The 22,303-nt window shown below is 44.3% G+C and overlaps 1 protein-coding gene across 2 annotated transcripts in view; it reads left to right on the top strand.

The window, feature by feature from the left end:
* Positions 1–22,303, top strand: part of CSMD2 (CUB and Sushi multiple domains 2) — a 302,970-nt gene that overhangs the window by 85,817 nt on the left and 194,850 nt on the right. The gene's annotated exons all lie outside the window — the stretch shown is intronic.

The following is a 22,303-nucleotide window of genomic DNA, read 5'->3' on the forward strand; positions in this document are numbered from 1 at the left end:
AGGATGTATTGATGCGAGAGAACTTGCCATTTACCATGTACCAATTGTTTACTGTTCCCAGGACCCCTTTGAAAATTAGATGTTGCTGTTTCATGAAAAAAACCCCTTGGTTTTATTAGCATGCATTAATATTTTAGGGCACGGTTAGTTTTTAGCCATTATGTACTGCAGCGAGGATCAGTCATCTGTGGTATGTGGTTAAGATGAATGTAGCTAGTTAAGAAACATTATTCAGCCTGGAGGTGTTGCCAGTGCAGCACTGTGTCTTGTCACATCAAAATAAAACAATGCCTGTCAGAGTGAACCTGCTGGAAAAAAATTAATAAACTACCCATAAATACAGTGTGGTAGAACTTAAAAAATGGCAAATGTGCCTTAGAAAATTAAACCCTTTGACTTTCAGTAGTACGTGTATGTGCATGCGCACTCTTTTTTGAGAGATGTAGTAGCTATTTTAGAGGTAGTATGTTTTACAGACATCAGTTTTGGGGCCTTGTCAGCGGGAATGATGATGTATTTATTTTCCTTCTTCCCCCTCCTCCCCCCAAGTGCCCATGTGTGCTGCATCTGCAATGATGCCTTTCCTCCAAAAGTATTTTCACGGGGAGTCGGATGAACTCTGCGAGCTGTAACAGCAGCGGGCTCTCGTTTGGATCGGCCAGGCGAGATGCGCTCTGTTAATGAGCGACACACAGGTTGCACAAACAGGAATCTCATCCAGGGCTCCTACAAGAAGCTGTTCCTGGTTGGTTTTTTTTTTTTGAGGCTTATCCTGCATTTTTATAGCACCATGAAATACACATGGGCAAGATAAACACACCAGTCAATTCAAAGGGACCTCATTTAGTATTCCTGAGAAGTAAACTTTTCAGTCCCATAAGCGGAATTACAAAGAGTTTTATTTTGAATTTCATTTTTCAAAGCTGGCCTTCACAACTCAGAGCCTGATAATTAAATTCAGATGACTCATTTTTCCCATTATTTAATAATTTTTGCCTGTAGGGGGGAAAAAAACTGGAGCTCATATCTGCTCTTTAAACATGTTGATATGATTCAGCTTGAAAATCTAGCTAAAACCCTTTTTTCCCCTCTGTCTATGAAAACCTAGTTTTTAATTATTGGCAATATGGTAGATAGACTTGCGGCCAAATAAACCATTCTATTGAAGTATCTTGCAGCTAAATATTTAATTTCGTAAGCGTTATAAATAGTTTTAATCTGGTCCAGAGATGTATACAAATAAACAAAATTTAATTTCATCTGGAGTATAATTCATACGTATTTTCAAGCTCTGGAATATTATATAATGGTAGTATTTATGAGACCACTAACTCAGCACATTAAGCAAGCTTGACTTGGCCTGCTTACTAAAAATCTCCTGCATTGTCATTCACCCTTCTCTCTATTAAAAATAGATGCTTTGTTGGTTTTTTATGAACCGGGTTCCCTTAACCCTCTTGCCTCCAGCGGTGGCCACAGCTGTACCCGCTGTGCCGCACGTCGATCTCGGCACACACAACTGCTCCCCGGAGAATCCCGTTACGAGTTTCACTTGGTCCCTGACCTGTCGGATGCGAATCCTGCAGTAAGTCTTGAAAGGGAAAGGGCACTGCAGCCTAGGCATCCATATGTCAAGCACAGCAATAGAGGCTGAGTAGCTATTTGAGACATATTAATAAAATAACACACTTACAGCTCTTTTAACTGCTATCGCAGTTTCTGTCATGGGACCTTGGGCTTAGATTTCCTTGACAGGTGAGAAATAAAATTCTGCTGAGCAGAGAACAGGAGGGAAAGAAAGAAGCAGTGTGAAAAAGAGCCCATCGGATTAGAAAGGACAATGCGGAGGTCTCCAGGCTAGAAAGAAAAATTGGAAGGATGGCAGTAGCTGCCCTGTGCTCCCTTTGAGCGTAGCTGGAGTCCTAATCACAGCCCTTCTCTGCTGGGGCAAGGATGCACTGGACGTGGAGAGGCATACGGACTATATATGTTCTCGTACGTCGCTATTCTCCGAGTTTTTCTTGTCTTCGAGGCTTGAGGTTCTCTTCCCCCCTCATTTTGTACTAGCTGAGAGATCTGAAAGGATTAATGAAATTCTTCTCTCTAAATACATGTAAAAGAAGAAAATCCCTCAAAGCAGCTTGGGCTCCAGCCCTTAAGGGGACTGAGCTCTGTTGATCGTGCGCTTTGTGTCGGTATCTGCTCAGAGCTGACTAAATCCCTCGGCTAACGCTCCTCAGGAACATCTGCTGATTACGGCTCGTTCGTGGTACCTGGTTTGAAGCTTTCATCAGTGGTGAAGCATCCCTGTGGGTGCTCAGCTACACTGAAAATACCAAAGCATTTCACGCTGAACGCCTAAACCGTCCAAAGACAGTGTCTGATGGTAAGGAAGTCTCCAGGGTGGTCCTGGATGGCACCAAACCTACTCAGTGGCAGACGTGTCCCAGCCTCATCCTCCCTTTAATAGCTCAGGGATTGCTCTGAAGCTTTGGGTAGGTTTGACTTTGTTTCAAATACTGTCTTTGATCTCCTGCATGTTTTTCTGAGAGTCCTTAGACAAGTTGCTGGAGGATGTCTGAGGTGACAGGGTGGGAAGGTGCTGGTGGCTCTTCTGTCACACCTCCGGCATCGACGTGTCCCCTGAAGGTTTAGGAGTAGGAACGTGCTGGGCAGCAGCTGTTTGGCTGCACTCTGAGCACACGCTAATAGAGGGTACGTTTTTGCTTTGCCTGTGGTGGAAAAGGTCTGGATTTCCTGTGTTTGTGCATATTTGCTGCAGTTTAAGTGTATGCAAACAATGAAAATGTGATTGTCTGTCTCTTGTGCTTCTTTGTCATCTGTTTAAATCTCGTCTGGCTGGTCTGGGACCTGCATCTAATATTAGGCATAATGACTTGTATTATGATTATTAAAGCATTATGCTGCTATTGCCAGAGAGAGGTGGTGGTGTAGGAAATGACTAATAATCCAATTTATGTATGCGTGTTTACAGGAATTGACTAAGATCAAGTGTACGTTTTGCTGGCTATAATGCAAATATTTAGCAAAGAAGGATTTTGCAGTCAGTCCAATATAGCTGAAGCAGGCAAGATAGGGGAAAGGCAGAAGCCTTGTTCTCAGGCTGTGCAGGTGCAACGTGCACATGCAACAGAGTTCCTCTAGAGCAGGGATTGTCAAAGCTGTGGAAATACAGGAGGACAGTTTAATGTTTGCCATATAAAACTTCTTTTATGCTATCGAGTTGGAAAATAGGAGGAAGTGAAGGGGAGATGCTGTAAGCGTCAGCCTGTCCGCTGAACAGGTAGGCAGCTAGTGATGGCCTTTCCCTCCAGAATGATTTTGGGCGCTCCATGGCTATTTGTTCCACTGATGAAACTATTTAGAAACCTCTGCTCCTGCCAAATGAATTAGTTCCATGAGATAAAACTAACAAGTATCTCATTTGTCTGACTATGACAGGCTGTCTGGCATGTCTTGAAGGTTCATTAGATATTTCTGATTTTTCAGCTGGGAAATTTACTTTGAGATATAGATGACTTCTTTAATAATGAGGTTTTTCAAATCTTTTATAGCTACGTTGCATTCTGCAACTGCATTTGGTAGATTATGAGAAACCAAATTGGTAGGAGGGACTGGGCTTTTAGCTAGGAAGGGCGTTCCTGTTGCTGCTATGTTGTGGTGTGGTGTTTTTCAGGTCAAAAATACTACAGCATGTGAAAGGGCAGGACCTTTTTGGGTTGTTCTTTAGCCCTGTATTAGTTTTGAGTGCAGCGATTAACCTTCTTTCCCCTTGCCCTCCAGAACCTTATTTCACGTAATCTTTTTGCTTGAGCTCAGCTGAAACAGAACGTTACCTGGCAGAGCACCTCCGTGTCGTGCTGAGAAAGTTGCGTGTTGACCTGGGAATACGATTTGCTTTTGAATTACTTCCTTCCACTGGATCCTTGTTTTTCTGTCCAAATTTTGAGCTTGCTTAGCCCAACCTATAGAAATTGCACCATAGCTCGGGAATGGAAACTGCTTCGGTTGCTTATCCTTTTCCACTGTGCCCACCCTTCTGAATTACAATCCACTGGGGTGCGTTTGCTCTTGAACTTAATTACGGTTCTTTATTTCTTATTGCAACTTCTACTGAATGCGGCTACATTTTCAAAAAATCAAATGCATACCCTTGAAAGAAAGAAGACCCCTTTTGGACAGCAGCCCTTTCTGGAAAAGCATTTCAGAAGTTCTCTCTTGTTGCTGTGTTTCTGCAGAGAGTTGAGTTAGGGGGAGGAATGGTTGGAAGAATCACCTATGTTTCAGCAGCTCCTCTTAACTGTTGCTGACTTCTTTTCTTTCCTTGTCATTATCTGCAGTTGACCCTTGCCTCCCCACCACCCTTGTCTATCTGCTAAGTGGTTTCTAATACTCATTAAAGTTCTCCTATGCGAGATCTGCTTTGTGCTTCCCTCTTGATGCCAGTTATTTCGTACCGCTGGCCAGGCTAATCTATTAGCACATCTTGTGCTCTACCTGTAAGAGATTAGAGTGTTCTTGAAGGTCACTGTTTCAGATGATGGTAACGCCAGTTGGTGAAAAACTGTTCTCTGTATGTGCTTCTAATGAACCAACCTATTTTCTTTATATCAAAGCACCTTCTGATCCTTAGAGAGCTGCCTTGGAGCTTTCAGCATGTATTTTCATCTCAGACCTCAGTCGATGTCTACTGAAGTCTTGGGCTCCAAAGGGCTTGTGAATCAGGCTGTAGCCTATTGTCACTTAAGTGTGTTCCTCTTGCCACCACGCTGCAGCTCAGCAGCCCTGGGTCTGCGCCCCACGGTGCTGCTGGTGGTACCGATGCTGCTGCTACCACCGGTACAGGGTAGTGGGAGAGTTCTTGCAGGAGCCGTGCAGGCTTTGCGTTTGCGATAAACAACTGCCCAATGTGCATGGGAGCTGGGAACGGGCCCTCCCCAGCAGCTGCCGTTCTTTGCGGGGATCCTGTAAAACAGATTGCCTGATGACTGCTTTAAAATGATTTTCATCTCACACTTGCTACTTCCTTTTTGATTTTTTTTTTTAACTCCAGTCAGTAATTGCTTTTATTTGAAAGCTGACGAGCATTGTCCTGCCCTGGTGCATGCACGAGGCTGAAAACTTGAATTATGTGTCTTGAAATAATTTCATCACTAGTTAAAGCATAGATAATGCAAGTGTGAAAGTTTTCTTTTCCTGTGCAATGAATTAAGCTTCCTTATTGTAAGAGCTAGTTAACTAATGGATGCTTTATCTGTAATATTCAGATGCTTTTCTTCTACGTTAATGTTTTCTGTAGGACTGGGAATGAATAAAAAACATACATGAAGTGGCTTTTGAAATCCCTATTTAAATGTCAGTTACATCTTCATTGGGATCTGGAAAACAGACTTTCTTATTTGACTGGCACAGAATAATTTTAATTTTTTTCTCCCAAAACATTTGTAGAGCTTTTAATTAGAAACAAATTCTACCAAGGCTTTAAAGCTGTAAAATATTGCTTTAGTGGGAAAGAGTCTTATTGCAAACCTCCCTTTTTTCACAGAAGGTGTATTCTCTGGAGATGACCTTTTGGGGAAGTTTGTCAGACACCAGACTGTCCCTGTTCACGCAGCCAATGCCGGCAGCTCCCCTCGCTGACGCTGCTGGTCCGTGCTGCCTCCGGCGTGTGCGTGTCGGTTCTCTGGGTGGCAGCTTGTTGCGCTGCGCTTCGGACCTGTTTCAATCTGAATCTGCAGTAGGAAGAACAGGAATTTGTAGGTCAGTGAGCTGATTTCTCTCTGTTAGGAGACGGCTGGGACGGTCCTGGGAGCCCTCGGTTCCTGGCGGTACCTGAGAGGTAGAGCTGATTGCTTCCCTAGTGAATGCAAACGGTTTGTGAGCATCTCGATTGCTGTTTGAAGCTAAAGGATTGATAACGCCTTGTACCAAGGTAGTTTCCGTAGTGTTGTGCGTTGTCCTAGAGCTCCTTGGCCTGTTGCACTGCAGAAATCACTGGGAAGTTCTGGAAGAAAGGACTGATCAGGGTCAGATGGTATTTTAAGATGTTCCATAGTTTAGCGTATATCTTCCCGAAGTCACAGCGTGGTGGGACACGGAGGCGGCAGAACTGCCCGTCCTTCTCCGGGGAGGTGCGTGCTCGGGGCTGCCCACAGCCTGAACCGCTTGTCCGCCCTGAGCGTGGCGGGGAGAGGGACTTTTGTGACAAATTACAATGAAAGGGCCTCCTGACCTCTGCCGCTCATGTTTCATTCAATAAAACATGATTAGATTTCATATACCGTTTTCTGGCTAATCTTATTTTTCCATGCATTAATATGATTAATTTTATTTGCTAGATAGTAGAGAGCATTTCATGAATATTCAGGCTAGCTTTTTAAGCCAAGGAAGAAGATGCTTTTAGGCTGAAAATTACCCTGATCATGTTTTAATTGTCCTTTTTATCCCAATTTGTCCTCCTTTGGTGTTTGGTCACCTCTGAGGCAGAGAGAGAACCGTATGTGAACGCCACTGTTGTGTGGACCGCAGCTCAAGGGATGAGGGGCAGGAAGGCCTGTAGCATCTGGGAAAAATCCCTGAAGGTTACTAAACATGAAGAAATTAATATTTAGTTATTTCCGTCCTGGATGCAAACACATGTTGGAAGAAAGGCTTGTTTGCAAGAACACTCAATACCTGTAAGCTAAAGGGGTGTTTTGTTGTTGTTTTTTTTAAAGACAGACCTTGTGCAAATTAGTATAACACAACTGGCTGAAAGAAATATTGGTAATCTCAAAAGTACCTTCTGGATGTGACCCAAAATATAAGTGACCACATAGATTGTAAAACGGTGAATAATACCTTTATTTGGCATGGGAAGGAGACTTTACGTAAGTGCAAATGATGTCACAGGTTGTAAAAAGTTGGACATCTGGGGTCCTCTTGAAAACACCGTGTCTCTTCCTCCGCTGTTACAGCGGGACACTGAGCTTTCCCAGTTTAAGCAAGACGTTGGACAAATGTTGGTGGGAAGGATTGATGACTTCACTTGAAGGTGCTTCCAGGAGATGTCTCTGCCTTACCCGTTGCATTTTTTCTTGTTCAGAAACCAATTCGTGTCACTTCTGTGCGAGGCTCCACCATAGTTTAAGCTGGCTGAGGATGTGCATCTGCAGAGAGGCCTCCCTTTGCAGGGGAGTTCACTGTGGTGAAGGAATCGGATTTGTGTGTCAAAATCTGTCTGGCAGAGCTGATAATAGTCATGTTTTACACCACTTGCCTTATCTACAACTTCAAAGTGAAAGAGCGGAGACACCTCTGCAGCTGTCTCAGTACTTTCAAAGACCTCTTTCTTCTGGGGTTTCTTTGTGGGCCCATTCATGGATGTTTTCTCATATTTACAAGCTGTGTTAAAGAATGTACGTACTTTGTTTTCAGATGTCACCTGCTTCACAAAATATATTTTAAATGATCTTTGCCTGGTGGGTTTTCCTTCCTAGGTTCACTGCAGCTGCTTCTCCTATGAGAGCGTGTGCTTGTTCACCTGCATTCTGTTTCGGTAGCTCTCCTTCATGTGCTGTAGGTGGAAGTACCAAGTGATAGATTCGGTTTGGTGTTGAGTTCATCTCTCGTTTAAATTGATTTTTTTTTGGATGTCTGATGCTAACGTATCTCATGTACTGCGATTAAACTGTAACTCCCTTCTAATTTGCGTTATATGCTAATTCATTAAAGTTGGGGAAGAATTGCGTTTAGCAGGGTTTGCATAATCTGCAGAGAAGTGTCATTTATTTTTTGACAATTCTCAGGTCATATGCATGCCAACCTGATCTTTCCACTTGCCTCTATAAATATTTTTAAGTGCATGAAATAGAGGGAAGAAATATCTATAGAGAGCCTACTTTAGGAGATGTTTGTTGGCTGTTAAGGGTAATGTGGTGAAATATGTTGTGTGTTATTTTCTGCTTTTTAGACAAAGTGTAGCCCTCTAGCAAGATAGAGGTGTCAGATCAGCACCTTCCAGCCATGAAACATTGCAGAAGTGTGTGCAAGATGCCCCTGGATGCTCCTGGTGGCAGGCACTCTGAAGTTGGTCTCTCCTGTATAAACAAGAGTTGGATCAATATCTTGCTAAGTAGCAAGTTGGCAGCAAACTGAATTCTAGATGGGGAGGAAGGATGTTCTTGTGCATTGGATTTATTTCCATTTACTGTCGTGGTGGGCAAGAAGCTTATCACCACACCTTTGTCTCCTCTTGTTCATTCAAGCCCTTTAGTCCAACCTTTTCCTATTTAAATTGCAACTGAGATTTGGGGTTGTGAACTGGCAATATCAAACTAACAAATTTGAGATAATACACCAGATTAGGTCTCAGGAAAACTGAACTTGGCAGTAACCTGTTGTAAATTTGTCAGAAGATCATGTTGTTTCTGTTTTTCCTTCCCTTTTGTGTTTGTGTTTTTGGTTGTGTGGGGTTTTTTTGGTTTTTTTGTTTGTTTGTTTTTTTCTTTCCTTTAAGGTAAACTACTGAAGTTGGAGATCTCAGTCTGTTACTGTAGACCTGACTCACCAGCATCTTGTTTCCCTTTGGGTGTTCAGGTACAGGACCTATTCCCTGTTGCATCTAGATGATAGACTATTTGGATAGCACAGAGCTTAAATATATTGCTGTTGATTGATACAGGTCTTGAGGTTCTTCTAAGGCTGATACTCCTTCAGCCTATGCAGGTGTATTCTCATTTTGCACACAGACATAGCACGGAGCTTTCTTTTAGTAGAAGCTTCTGGTTGGGTCTTCACCTGTAACAGCTCCATCACCCTTCCCTGTGTATTCTTAGAGACAGAGGCTGTGAGATGAGGAGTAGACCTGAGGACAGCGGAGGAAAATTTCAGTGTTTCGAAGATCAGAGAAACACTAATGTGTTTTGTTGCAATTCCTCTCAACAGGAGAGATTAAAGTGTTAACACAGCCATCGCTGCAGCCATAGAAATGGAAGAACTATGCAGGTTAAGAAAGTGTGTTTTCAGAGCTAGCCCGTTGTATTTGTATTTGACATATCTATATGATGGGTCTTGACAACACAGTGGAGTACAAAAACATACGTGTGTATATATATATTTAGGTAGCCAAACTTCTGCAATTTGATAGCTGGAGTACAGTCCTTGGAGGCCTTTTGTCCTTGAGTAACAACAACCTTTCAGCTAAAGTGAAAAAACTGACTTCAGTTCCTGTTGCTGATTGCAGGCCTGAGCTGCTGCCGCTTTAAAAAATAAAGATACCCTCGCAAAGATCAATAATGGCTGGGATAAGCAGGAGAGCGCAGAGGCTGTCTTCCATTTCCAATCCGTGAGATGCTTCTGGAAGTGAGCTATTCATGGGGGGCTCCTGAATTCATGAATGGAGAGAGTTGCAAATGAGGCGTTAAAGTAAAAGGCCTAATAGCAGTTCAGAATTGGTTAATACGGTATCACCTAGCCAAGCACTGTCTGAGATCTTAGGTGGTGGAAATGTGAACTGTGTGTCCTTGGGGTGAGATGTTCTGTTCAAGGGCTGGGTGTTTGCTGAAGAAGTTGCTCCAAAACCTGGTTCTGAGCTCAGGGCACAACAATGGGTTGACAGGCAGAAATGTGACTGATTTCTGTTGTGGTGCATAGGAGGAAAATAGTGAATTCGACAAGTTTTCTTGCACCTGGGTATCTGTTTCTTTAAGCTTCAAAATCCAGTGTTTTGCTTTCGCCCTGGAGGTGCTGCTGGGGCTTGGCACAGATACATTTTCCATCTCGCATGCTGCTTAACTCAAGCATGGACTGCAAATCTAGTAATATCGGTTATTAAATGCAGACACTTAATCTAAGTATTTTGCCTCTTAATGTCTTTAATATCTTGTACACAGAGATCTAATCAGCCTTCCCGAAGCCCAGATGGGGGAAGGAAATCATGGGTTTGGATTCATGTGGCTACTATATTTTGCTGCTGCTTCTTGGCAGCATTTTGTTTTGCCATGGCAGGTCGTGATCTCTTTAGCTCATGCTGAGTTTGTTTTTGACAGTCTTGGCTGTTTTACAATATGGATGTTTTGATTCTTCCTCACAGGGACCTCTCTTGTGGCTGGATTTATAGCGGAGATCAGGAAGATGCCAGGGCATCAGTAAATATCAGAGCATTAGTAATAGACAAAATGTTGTCAACAGCTAATGTCTAGTGACTGTATTCCTGGCCACAGTAAGCTGGAATTTTCCAAGACTCTGGAAAACTAGAGGCGTTACAGTGCTCCAGTGATGTGGTTTTGTGTAAAGGGCAATTCCTGCCTTGTAGAAGTCCAAAAAGGCAAAGCGCAAGTTCCTGCTGCCCTGCCACTACTGCTGGTGTCATCAGTTCCTGTCCGGTTGAATCAGTTTATCCTACATTTATTATATATTTTTTTTTTCAACTTGCCTTTAAGTCTGTGTTGAGGGGAGGGCCAAGCGACTGAGTCGGGAAGGTCTAAGAGCAAACGAGGCCAGACGCCTTGCACATGGCACCCAGCACCTCCCTGCAGCGGGGCTTTTGTGGGGGGGCAGCTTAATTTAAAAAATATTAAGTCACCTCCTGGTTTGCTACATGTCAGAAAACTGTTAAGAGCTGCTTTTTTACCAGTGACCTGAAAACTTGATCAGGCTTCTCCTCACTTTTAAAATAGGCATGTTGGTGTGATACTTCCCAGTTGGAGCCCAGGGGAAATACCCATCTCTGCGTGCTTTCCTTTATCCCTTTGTCTTCATGCTGCACCTTCTAAATTAATTTTTATAATCGACTTTTAAATGATGGAGCAGTTCAAATTAGCTCTTTTAGTCAGAATTACCTGCATTAAAGATCTCCCTTAAAAAGAAAGGCATAAATGTAATTAATTGCTTCAATTATAATAATGTGGCTTAGCTTGTGGTTTTCTGTTAGAAAAACCTGTTTTTGATAAGTCAGCTGTTCTTAAAAGGGGAAAAAAAATAAAACTGCTTCAGGCTGGAAGCTGGCATGAAGGAATTTTGAAATAAGGTCGTTCGCTGTGTAAAGTAATAGAATAAATTAACACCATCGATCCTGGAGCGGTGCCCCGTGCTCGAAGCAGCCTGCTGGGGCAGGGGAGTGCTTGTGGAGGGTTGGGGTTCCCCCTGTGACCCCCAGTCACAGATGCTTTGTGTGACTTTGAACAAATATCCTTTGGTTTTTAAAGCCACACTGGCATTTTTGGAGCCTGAAGAAAGTAAAAGGGAAGGGAAGACTAAAGGAAAAATCTCAAAAGCAGTTTCAAAGCCAGCCAGTGCAGTGTTAGATGACTGCGTGCCTGGATATTAAAAACCTGCTTTGGCAGGGTGGCCGAGGACCCCGAGTGATGGTGTGGTGGTTGGGGACAGGTCGACCAAGCGCTGGCTTCGAATGTGCCTCCCTTCACCTGCTGAGCGTTGAGCCGCTGCAGCAGAGGATCTCCTGGGCAGGAACAGAGAGGGGAGGTTGCACCGGGTGATGCTCAGGGTCCCGGTGCTCTGCTCTTGTGTTCCTCTTGCTTTTCTTCTGCCTGGGGACTGTTACGCCTCCCCGGGCTCTTCGTGTTGCCGGCACGGCTGCACCCCGGGTGCTGGGGCCCGGCGGATGCTGGTGCCGGGTGAGTGGTGCTGCTGGGTGCTGGGGTGCTGTGCTGGTGCAAACCCAGGCGTCGCTGCTCCAGCGTGCCCGGTGAGGCGGCATGGGGTTTTGCTGCTTACTGCTCTTAAGTGGTGCCAGAAGTGCACGGGCCTCTTATTGCATCTCAAACACGGGGATTTTAAAAGGCTGACTGATTTCTTGTTGTAGTTAATGGACTGAATTAGGCGTACTGTGGGAAGTGGTCCCTGATTGTAAGAGCATCCAGTATGAGAAAAAGCTTGGGCAGCTCTGGCAGCTTTGCTTGATGCGTGCACAATCATTGCAGGTAGAGGAAAGCTCGTGGTAAAAATCTCTTGGGCTTTTTAAACTCAGTTAATGCATGCTCTGATTTGAGCCTCATCTCCAGTTCTGAAAAGAAGTAGTTCATAAGCATCTATATTGTCACATTGTCAATAAAAATAAAAACAGAAAAAAAATATTTAAAAACAGAAGGCGCTTAAGTAGGAGGATCTGTATATTGCTGCTCAATATCTGTGCCATCCCCACTGCCCCCCAACAAGAAACCCTCAAAAAGTAGGAAGACCTCAAGTGACTATTGTTCAAAGCATGTTATTATATATTTTTTTTTTATTAGACCTCTTAAGGAACTATTGATTTTTAGCATGAAATTAATATATTGGAATTTTTGTGGGAAGAATAAAAAACTCATTAAATTTTGCAACCTTGGAGTATGTGTGAAACAGAGCTTGCAATTAAAAAACATTTATGAAGCAAGCTAACAGAAGTTTTGTTAATGTTTAACATCTTTATGGGTGCCATTCTTGGTAAATCTGAACTAATTGAGTCCAAAGGGACAAAATAGATTCTGCATTTGCTGTGGATGCCAGTGCTCACTTTGCTTTTGGCACTTTTCCGCTTTCTTTGTGCGAGTTCTGATTTTAATAAGTTGCCAAAAAAAGTAACTATTTTACTTTTTATGCCAAATTATCATGAATCTGTCTTCAAAAATCTCTGAAAGACTGCAATGAATCTTTGGTAAAGACTTGATGCTTGCTTCCCTCTACTGTCTCAGAGATGTTTGCTGCTATGAAGTTCAGGAGATTTCAAATTGGATTTCTTTTTAAAATTTTCCTTCTAAACATTCTGTTAAGACAATCTGCAACTGCTGTGGGGGTGTAAAAGTCTTGGATGGACTGGAGGCTGTATCCTGACATTCACCCTGAAGTTCTGAGGTTTCCTTAGCTGAAACATAAACCAGTCTGAAATGTTTGGAATTGTGAATTTCGTGTTTCTTCCTCTCTTTAAATATTGATATCCTTTTCCTTAGCAGTTTATAGGTAGCAATAAAAGTAATGGAAAATATTTCCAAGTATGTGGCTGCCATAATAAATCAGAGACCAGAACCCGACCTTGGCAGAGCTTTGAAACTCCCTTCGGCTTGCAGGTTAGAAGATGTCAGAGTTTGCAGAGTTAGTGGTTTGTAAGACTCTTCCCAGCAAAGTCGTATCGAGCTACAGTTTAATACAATCGAGTGAGAATATCTTTAACAGACTGCAGACTCTGCCATGGCTGCACCAAGCCTCTAGTGCTATAAAGAATGTAGAGCTTGGAATAGGTTGTTTAACGGTACTTTATTGATTGAAAGGGTAGAAAGTTCATCTAAACTGTGGATAATTCTGGTAATTTCCTTGCAGATTTGACTGTATAGCTATAATCGCTGCACCGAGCTTTGACTTAACAGGTTTATTAGCGTTGCTACTTGTAACATACATTGCTACTTTTGGTAGTAAAGCTGTAAGGCCGCTTGGTACGTCAGTCCTTCAGCCGCCTCGGCTCAAGTTGGACTCCTGCCGGGGAGGTGCTCAGGTCCCATAAACCAGGTGGGATTCCACGGACTGGCTGCAGCCCGGGACGTTGCTGGCCCGCTTGCTGCAAGGTGACATTGCCGGCTCACCTTCAGCCTTGGGCGCCAGGACCCTCGAGTCTCTCTCTGCAAAGCTGCTTTCCAGCCTGCGAGCCCCTGGCTGGTACTGACGGGGGGAGTTACTGCTCCCCTGGCGCAGGACTTTGCATTTCCCTTTGAACTTCCTGAGGTTCCTGTCTGCCCGTCTCTCCAGCCTACTGAGGTCCCTCTGGACGGCAGCACACCCGTCTGGCACGTCAGCTTTGTGTTTCATGTCTGCAGACTCGCTGAGCGTGTGCTCAGTCCCATCATCCAGATCATTAATGAAGGTATGAAAGGGTATTGGCCCCACGTTAACTATTGTGTAAAGGTGGATTTGTGTTTTCAACAGAAAGTGGACTCTTAATGTCTGCTGCCTTTCTCTGAATGCTGTCAGTCTGTTTAATTTCAGATTGAAGGGTGCGTTTCAGGATTTCTTACCTGATCAAACACTGGGAAATACAGGATGATAGGCAAGCGTGGAGCAATCGGCTCCAGGATGCAACTCCTGTCAGTTGAGGAGACTGAGCAGCAAAGATGCATATAGATGTCCTCTGAGAATCTGGAGGAGGAAGAGAAACTGTTATAGCAGCAAAGAGCACACAGAAGGCAGGTTTAAAAAATAATAAAGTAAACCCCACTGGCAGGGCTTTCAAGTAGTCAACAGTTTCTGTAGTTGGAAGACTTCAGGTTGCGTTAAGGTCATCCCCACCGACAACTTAAAAAGGACATTTTGCCCTTGCACAGTTCTTATTCTGCTGTCTTGGCAACTTTAAGGTGTCTGCTCGGGTGTTACAGGCCTCTTCATCTTCCTGAGGAAGCACACTGAGCGGTGCTGCCTGCTCCGGTCACCGGTGGCAGGAGACTGGCCCGAGGTCCTCAGCGAACCGATGGCTTAGTCCGGGGTTCAGCCCGTGCCAAGCCCTCGCAGAGCTGCTGCCATCTGATAAAGCTGCTCTCAAGCACAGCGAGGAAGGATTAGTGTGTGTGTTTTGTCTTAGCTGTGTCGGATGCAAGGTTGTGTTTCATTCAGCATCAGGATTCAGTCGGGTGGTGAACTCTTCATTGAGTTCTCGAGAAACAAGGTCATCCTGGGATTTTTGCCTGCCCCCCCTTAAAACGTAAGCCTTGCTGAAACGAAGCGTTGCGTGTCGCTCCCTTCGCGCACGTGCAATAGCATCCTCTGGTACACGCGGTGTTCATGTGCACGTACCCAGAAGAGGAATGAATACCTTCACTCTCCTCATCTAACCAATATGGTGGAGCATCCGAATAAATTAATCGATGGTAATAGGCAGTTGTGAGATTGCGGGTCTACCCTCCCTGTCTCGGTCAAGTCCCATTTTACAAGCAACTACTGGGACTCTGTGGCTGGCGCTTAAGTTCCGGTTGCTGTTGAATAAGTTCTCCAGTGTCTTGTAGATTCACAAGTAGGTATGTATATATTTAATTTATTATTAATTTGCTTAAACTTCTGTGAATACTTTTTTTTATTTGTTGTTCTAGGAAGCATAAAACTTTTTGCAGTCAAAGTGATGGAAAATATACTTTCACAAATCAAGCAATTTATTTAAGCATATTTAATATTAACTTATGGTTGTGGTCTCCTAAATAGTAGCCTGATTAAATGTTTATTTTTTGTATAAAAAAGAAATCAATATTTTAATATATTGTGCATGTTCATATTCTGTGGTATTTCATGCATAGTATCAGCCCCCTAGAGAATTGCAAGTCTCATCTGTCTGTCTGCCCGATTGAACGTACCTGCTGTGGTTTTATGCGAGGTTACGGAGAGCAGAAGCAAATACTTATTTTAGCTAAATGATGAATTCTGGGAAAGACAAAATTAGGTCTGTCAAACTGCTGCTCTAATTGCACTTCAAATAACTTAGCACCTGCTTTTTTTGGTAACTATTATCAAATAAAAGAAACAGATGGGTTTGCAGCTTGGTGGGAGTGGCACCCTTTTGAAGACCTGTTTCATTATCTTCAGTCCAATTTGGAATGAAGATGCCCTCTCACCAGGAGCTGCAAGGTCAGCAGGCATCATCCGTGCTAAACACCTTGTTGGACAGAGGGGGAAAAGGAGCAGCTCTTAAAACTGTAGTAGCTGCTATCCGCAAACCAGGGCTCCGCTGTGCTGCGTGTCCTACCGGCAGGCAGAGGATGAGTTTGTTGCTGCAGTGATTTGTGATCTACATCAAAGTTAACAAGGGTGGCAGGATGTACTGCCTCCCTCAAATCTGGGCAGATGGGCGTGTGCTCTGTAACGCTCAGTCTGTGCTTTGTTGGAAGATGGACTTAAAAGCAGCAAGCTGTTGCTCTCTTCACCACCGTCCTGGTAGCTTTTCAGCTTCTAGTAACTTGGTGTCTTTTTGGTCACGTTAAAATCAAGCTGCGAACAAAAGCAGGTATTGTTCTTTAAAACAAAAAGATTCTTTGCCAGCCAGTTAACGAGCAAAGAGCACTTCCAGTTTCCGATTTTTGTAAGTGTGTTTAAGTTGTAACATCTCAATTGACAAGGCCCTTCCTACCAAGTCTCACAGAATTAATCTGTTCCTGACTCAGCAGAGCTCTGGGGGAGGTCTCTGCCAGGCTCGCCTGGCTCCAGCTGCCGTGGATTGTTCCCAAAACCCCTTTTGGGTGGCCCTGAGCTGCTGGGAGCAAGAGGAGGAGAGAAGAGGGGACCCCCCTGGGAAGGTGCCCAGCCCCAGGGCTGCTTCTGGCCGTGAGGCTGCCGGGGGGTTTCCTGGGGTCCGTCACTCACCACCCTCTGGGGACCTAAATGTATCCGACAGCTTACTAAACCGCACTGTACTTGACGTGGGGATTGCTATAATAATTTAATCTTATGTTCTTATAGTATTTCCTTGAACTGTCTGAAATGTGAATAAGGCCAATAACATTAAATATGCTGAGGGATGCCACGTCTTTAGTGGTGCATCTGCTATCCTAAAAACCCCTGACCAAAAGCTTTCAAAGGCTCAACTCCACCCTGCAACATCTAGAAAGAATCACGGGGGTTTTGGTTTTAGTCCCAGCCTGTGTCCTACACCCAGCGTATCATCAGCTTCTACAAGCATTTCTCGTGCCTGTGTTACACAGCACATAAGGCAAGGGTGTGGAAGCATTACTGCAGAGAACATCTATTAAATAAATCTGCTATTCAGAAATACTCTAGTGCTTCTACTGCTGTTGCCATAACACGAGAGGTTTTGGACTAGTCTTCTACACACACAGAAGAAAATTGCTAGTGTAAGGAGGGTGGAGGCTAAATGAGGGAGGTGGGATGAAGTGCTGTTGTTCCCATTCAGCAAGTAAAAGAGGGAATATCTACAGAGATAGGCTTATCTTGATGTCAACAGGAGTATGAGTGTAGGATCCGTGTCTCCTTACTGATGTTTTGGTTTTGTGCTCAGATTGCCTTTTTTTTTGTTGTTTGTTTTTTGGAAGGTGAGGGAGTAGGTGAAATTTTGGCTTTGGAGTTTGTTTATCCAGACTTTGAAAGAGTGTGTAATGCATCTGTGATCCAACATGTGCAAGGCTATGGCTGTGGTGGCAGATTGGTGTTTGTGCCCCCGGTCAAAGCCCATGGAAGTGGATTTCTGAAGGTTTCGGATAAAGATCTAACACTTCTGGCTTTTCTCTTCCATTCTGAAACTGTGCCCCTTTGAAGCCCCCACACCACGACGGCAGGAAAGCAAACCCTGTCTGTCGGCTGTCTGGGTGAATCCCTTCACCTGACTCGAGGAGAAGGTAGTCCAGCTAACTTTCTCCCGCAGAATTTACAAGGCATTCTTTACTCATCTTTCCCTTACCAGTGACAACACGGGCAGTGTGATGATAAAAATTATATTACTAGATCTGCTCATTAACATTAGTTTTGAGTACATGAAAAATGAGCAGAGGCTTGCAGTGAGCCTAAATTGTTCCAACACCGAGAGAAACCAAAGGCTTCGGTTAGAGTTCTGCTGCATGCTTTCACTACCGTGTGGAAAGCGGATGGAGGAGCCTACCCATGGCCTCCAAGATACGTTCCCCCATAATAGCCATATTAATCATTTATCCCCCTTCCTCCATCAGTTGCGCACAGGCTCTTCAAAGACCATAGCTTCCTTGCTGCTATTGTAAGGCACCTCCAAAAGTATTATTTTTTTGTTGTTAATGCTTAGCACTAACAATAATTTTCATCCATAGTCTATGTGCCGTTAGTGTGAAAACAGAGATGAAAAATTCCTATTTCCTCTCAGTAAAGGGTTTCCCACTGCAGATAACTGGAGTTTTATTGTATATTTTATTGTATATTCTGAGCTGGCAATCAGAGTTGTCCTTCAGCCTCTCAGGTTGCGTTTCAGCTGAAGAGGCTGGTAGAAATAGCCATACTGGGAGTTTATTGGAGTGTGTGTTTGCAAAGAAGGATATGTTTTGAGGCAGTGCTGCAGGTATTTGAAGACATTACTCACGAACAGACTCTGATGTGCTAAATTGAGTGGAACCTGTGTGCCAACTTCACAGAGCGTGATTTTGCCTGAATGCCAGTTGTTTATGAAGTATGCAAGTTGAGGGATGGAAGACACAAAGATTCCATTAAAAGTATAATTGGATGGGTAATATCTTGCGCCTTTTTGATGCATCGTTTTTAACCACTTCATATTTGTAACGTGCCAAAAATAGCTGCACAGTGAGCTGTGGCCATCGCTAGTGCAGCTGGGAATAGATTTTAATTGATGGGTACTGTCAAGCTGTTAGTGGCCATGCAGTCATGAGAACCATTAAAGTGGTATTTTTTGTGCCTGCTTGCTTAAACACTGCTGCCAAGTCATAGCAGAGTATTATTTTTTACTTAATATTGTCAGCATTTGTGCTGATAGCTTACTAGGGCCATACCCTAGATTTTTAAGTTTCCCAGCAGTGAGAGCTGCTGACCACTGACCTCATCTCCGGGTGTTACAGTAGATGGTGCTAAGACCCTAACAAAATTCAGTGTATGGAATAAGGGACACAAGGGTTTGTGATTTTTTTTGGGCTGCAGTGTTTCCCTTGGTGCACACAGAAGGTAAGAAGGTGGCATTTAACTCTGGTAGTCTGACGTGTTATGCTGAGGCCGTGCTCCGTCATGGACAATGTGGAACTGTTTTGGAGTGTTCCACTTTCATCCAGTCTTTCACTGTTTGCTTTTGTGTGTGCAGTATGTAAGGTAGAGGAACTGGTTTTGAAGCCTCAAGTTGAGAGGAGATTAGTTAAACCTCAGCTCTTTTCAGCCTGGAATTGAAATTTAACTTCAGAAAAAACTGACTGGTAAACCTGGGGCAAGGGCATGTGGGAGAGGACAGCAGCAGCTTCATACACAAGGCAACATTTAAGAATGAACATTTACCCTGCTCTCCCCTGCTAGTCTTTCCCTTTAAAAAGAAATAAAATAGAGAACTTTAAAAAGTGCGTAAGTGGAGAGCAGAGTGACAGGCTGTGCTCATGGACCAGGCAAGCGGCGGAGCATTGGGCTTGTTTGAGATGCGGGGAGCAAAGACTTCAGAGAGCTCGGAAAGCAAGTGACCTGCTCTCCACGGTGCAGACTTTGCACAGATGTCATTATGAGCCAGATAACCTTTTGCCCAAGCAGCGCTTGCTGGTTATTTCACTTTGGCTGCTAAATAGCATGGGCCATCAGCATTTCTATAACTGACCTAGTCTTCTGGATCAAATTTAGGCTTCCCTTTGGTTGAGCCAAAGGAAAAAAAGCTGAGACAGAGCTATGTAAAGGAAATAAATGGGTGCTGACCCTGGTGTGAAATGGGCTGTGACTCTTCCTTTAGGAACCTGGAGAAAAGCTGCGGTCAAGAGGAGAATCCTCTCTGCCGCAAGTCTGTCCCCCAGCGGGTTCAGATACCTGGGCTGCTTTTGGGTCTGAGTTTGTGGCCCTTCCCGAGGCTTTCCTCTCCTCTGACCTGCGGAGAGTTGGTCGTTAGTTATTCCTGTCCTCTGAGCAGAAACTGCTATCCCTTCCAAATTATGCTGCTGTTCAGAAGGCTGAAAGTTGAAAACAAAACTCAAACCAAACAAGCTTATTTCCATTTAATTGCTTAGATCGGTTGTGTAGGAGGCCCCCTGCATTTTAACTTTACATATTGCTATATATATAAAGGTACTATGTTAATATACCAAGGTGTTTTAAGGTAGTTGACAATCTCCCCAAGCAGAACCAAGACCAAACTCTTAGCCATCCAGCCTCTCCGTGCAGTTGTCCTTTGGCATGTTAGTTATGCCAGGGTCAGAAACTACCGGTGAATCTCACCGGAGGGTAAATACGTTCCGTAGAGGCAACTGGCGGCTGCTCTTCCTCGCTTCCAAACCTTGCCGGGGCTGGGGACCGAATGCCGGTTGTGGCGATGACCCATCCTAACCAGACCGTGTGGACATGGTGCCATCTGGCAGGTGTTTGCCTGAGGTTGCATACGGGAGCCGGACGCCGTGGTTCCCCCACCCTCCTCCTGGCTGAAGTGGATCAGAGGTTTTGGAGCTCAAGCTGCTCACTGGTGTGGGGCAGCAGAATGTAGGTTGACATCATGCTCTGTCCTACCTACGCTGTCACCTCCGAGGCACGTGCGGTGTGTGCTGGGGACAGGACCCGCAGGCCAAGCAGGTCGCTGGCCAAAGAGCCCTGGCAGCGATGGAATGCCTTGTGTTGCCCCTGAGGCGAGTCTGCAGGAGGTGGTGTGTCTCAGGCTCCAGGACCTGCTGAGTTGGAAGACCAGAATTCCTCCTTTGCAGAAGGAGCATGTTTTAACTCATGATTTGGAGGAGAGAGGAGGCAGAGAAGACTCATTGCTATTTTCTTTGTGGATAAGCAGGAAACATCCATCTCTAGGCTGCACAAGGCATCCTGTTGCCATCAATATGAAGCCAACTGTATTAATTCTAAATTATTGCCCTGTCTAAAAAAATGTGGTTATCTAGCGTTTGCAGTTATTTTACTAAGGCTTATGAACTGTACTGAAACTTCACAGGGAGCTGCAGTTGCACAAGTGACGAGATGAAATTGCAGAGGGTCAGTGTCTTATCAGCAAAGCAGACCATCAAAGTCTTCATTTCCTCCTTTCTGCCTGGATTTTTTTCTGCTGTGAGCTCCTTTCCTGGCTGTTCCTGGCTTGTGCCCTGACCTATGCTTTTCTGTTTTTTCCTCCTCAGCCGTGCAGCCTGCTTTTTGTACATTTCTTTGTCATCTTCTGGCTGTTTGTGCCATAGTTTCCCTAACTTCTTGACAGTTTCTACCGCTGACCAGTGTGGATTTGATTTCTGAAGCTGTGAACGATGCCGCGCCATGAAGAGAAAGAAAGGAGGTAGTGCCTGCTTCGCTGAAGGGAAGCTAACTCTTTTCCTCCGCTGCCTTCTCTGCCTTTTCCTCACTCCCCTCGGAGGACCCGATGCTCTCCCCTTTGGGTGCTTTGTCTCGTGGTGCTTTGCCACGTCTTTATTCTTCTTTCTCTTCTGCCTGGATGTGGTTTTCCGTATTTTTGAGTGTTTCTTTGAAATCTCTCTGCTAGTTGCAGGCTTTTGGCTGGGCTTGGCCACCTTGACGGAGACGTAGAGCAGCAGATAAGTGGCACGCTTCCCCCCTTGGAGCTTGCGAGCGGGCCGAGCCATGGCGTGGTGGGCTGGTGCGCGGCGGGGCTTAGCCGTGCTGTTCTTCCTCCTCTTTGGAGTGCGATTACTTGCCTGGCATGATGGTGAGGAGGAGGAGGCGGCGGCGGCCCTGCCGGCCAGCACGGTGGTGGCTGCCGGAGTGCACTGGGATGTGCGGTGGGGATGACTTTGTTGTGCAATTATGACACAGAGTTCCCAGAGCCAATCATTTAGGGCCAGCTGTGCTTCCTGTAACTCTATTGGCTAAAGGGTTAGGATGAAGTCATAGATGTGGTGATGTAACGTAGCTCTTTGCTGGCCTAGGATTGCGTTCCTCCCCTGACACTGGGATTTAGCTCCATTTAACGCACAGTATATTACAAATGTGTGTAATACCCAAGGAGATAACTGGATGCCTCTAATTTTTTGTCATGATAAAATGTGAAACTGCTGTTAGCTGCTGCGAGGTGGCAGCTCATAATGTGAAAATGGTTTAGTAGCAGCCCTAAAAATAATTGTATGTGACAGCTGTTTCTTGGTTCCTGTCAGGATAACTACTGTAATTTAAATCTGCAGCTCTTGGACTACATGTCTAATTTATTTGGGTGGACTTTTCATTAATTTGAAAGGTTCCGAGGGTTTAAAAGCCTTCATTAATTACCTTTTAGTAAATGAAAATGTAACAAGGTTCTGCAGGTTTGTGTGGGAATAAAAGAAAGAAATTTCCCATGTATTGTTTGCTTGTTTTTAAAAGGTTAAATCAGTTGTTCCCAGGAAATGGCTAGCTTTTCAGCCCCCTTCAGAATTCTTGTGACTAAGAACAGGAGTATGAATAAAACAGATTGAAATTTTGATCATTCTTTGTAAGTACAAGATGACTTATTGAAGTTTCCAGTACTGTTAAATATTCATATGTAGCAGATTGTTTTAAGTATTAAATTATGGAACGGACCCTGCTTCTGTAGAACTTGCCTTTCTGAAGGGTAAAGATGGGGAGCAGAAGACTGGAAGTAGAGAGTTATCTGCGTGTAATAGTGGGATGACTGTTTTTATTCCATAATTCCATTGCAACTAGTAGGACTTCTGTAATTGCTGGGCTGTTTAATTATGTCAGTTGGGGGCAG

This window comes from Balearica regulorum, chromosome 22 (assembly GCF_011004875.1).
Source record: "Balearica regulorum gibbericeps isolate bBalReg1 chromosome 22, bBalReg1.pri, whole genome shotgun sequence".
Classification (NCBI taxonomy): Eukaryota; Metazoa; Chordata; class Aves; order Gruiformes; family Gruidae; genus Balearica; species Balearica regulorum.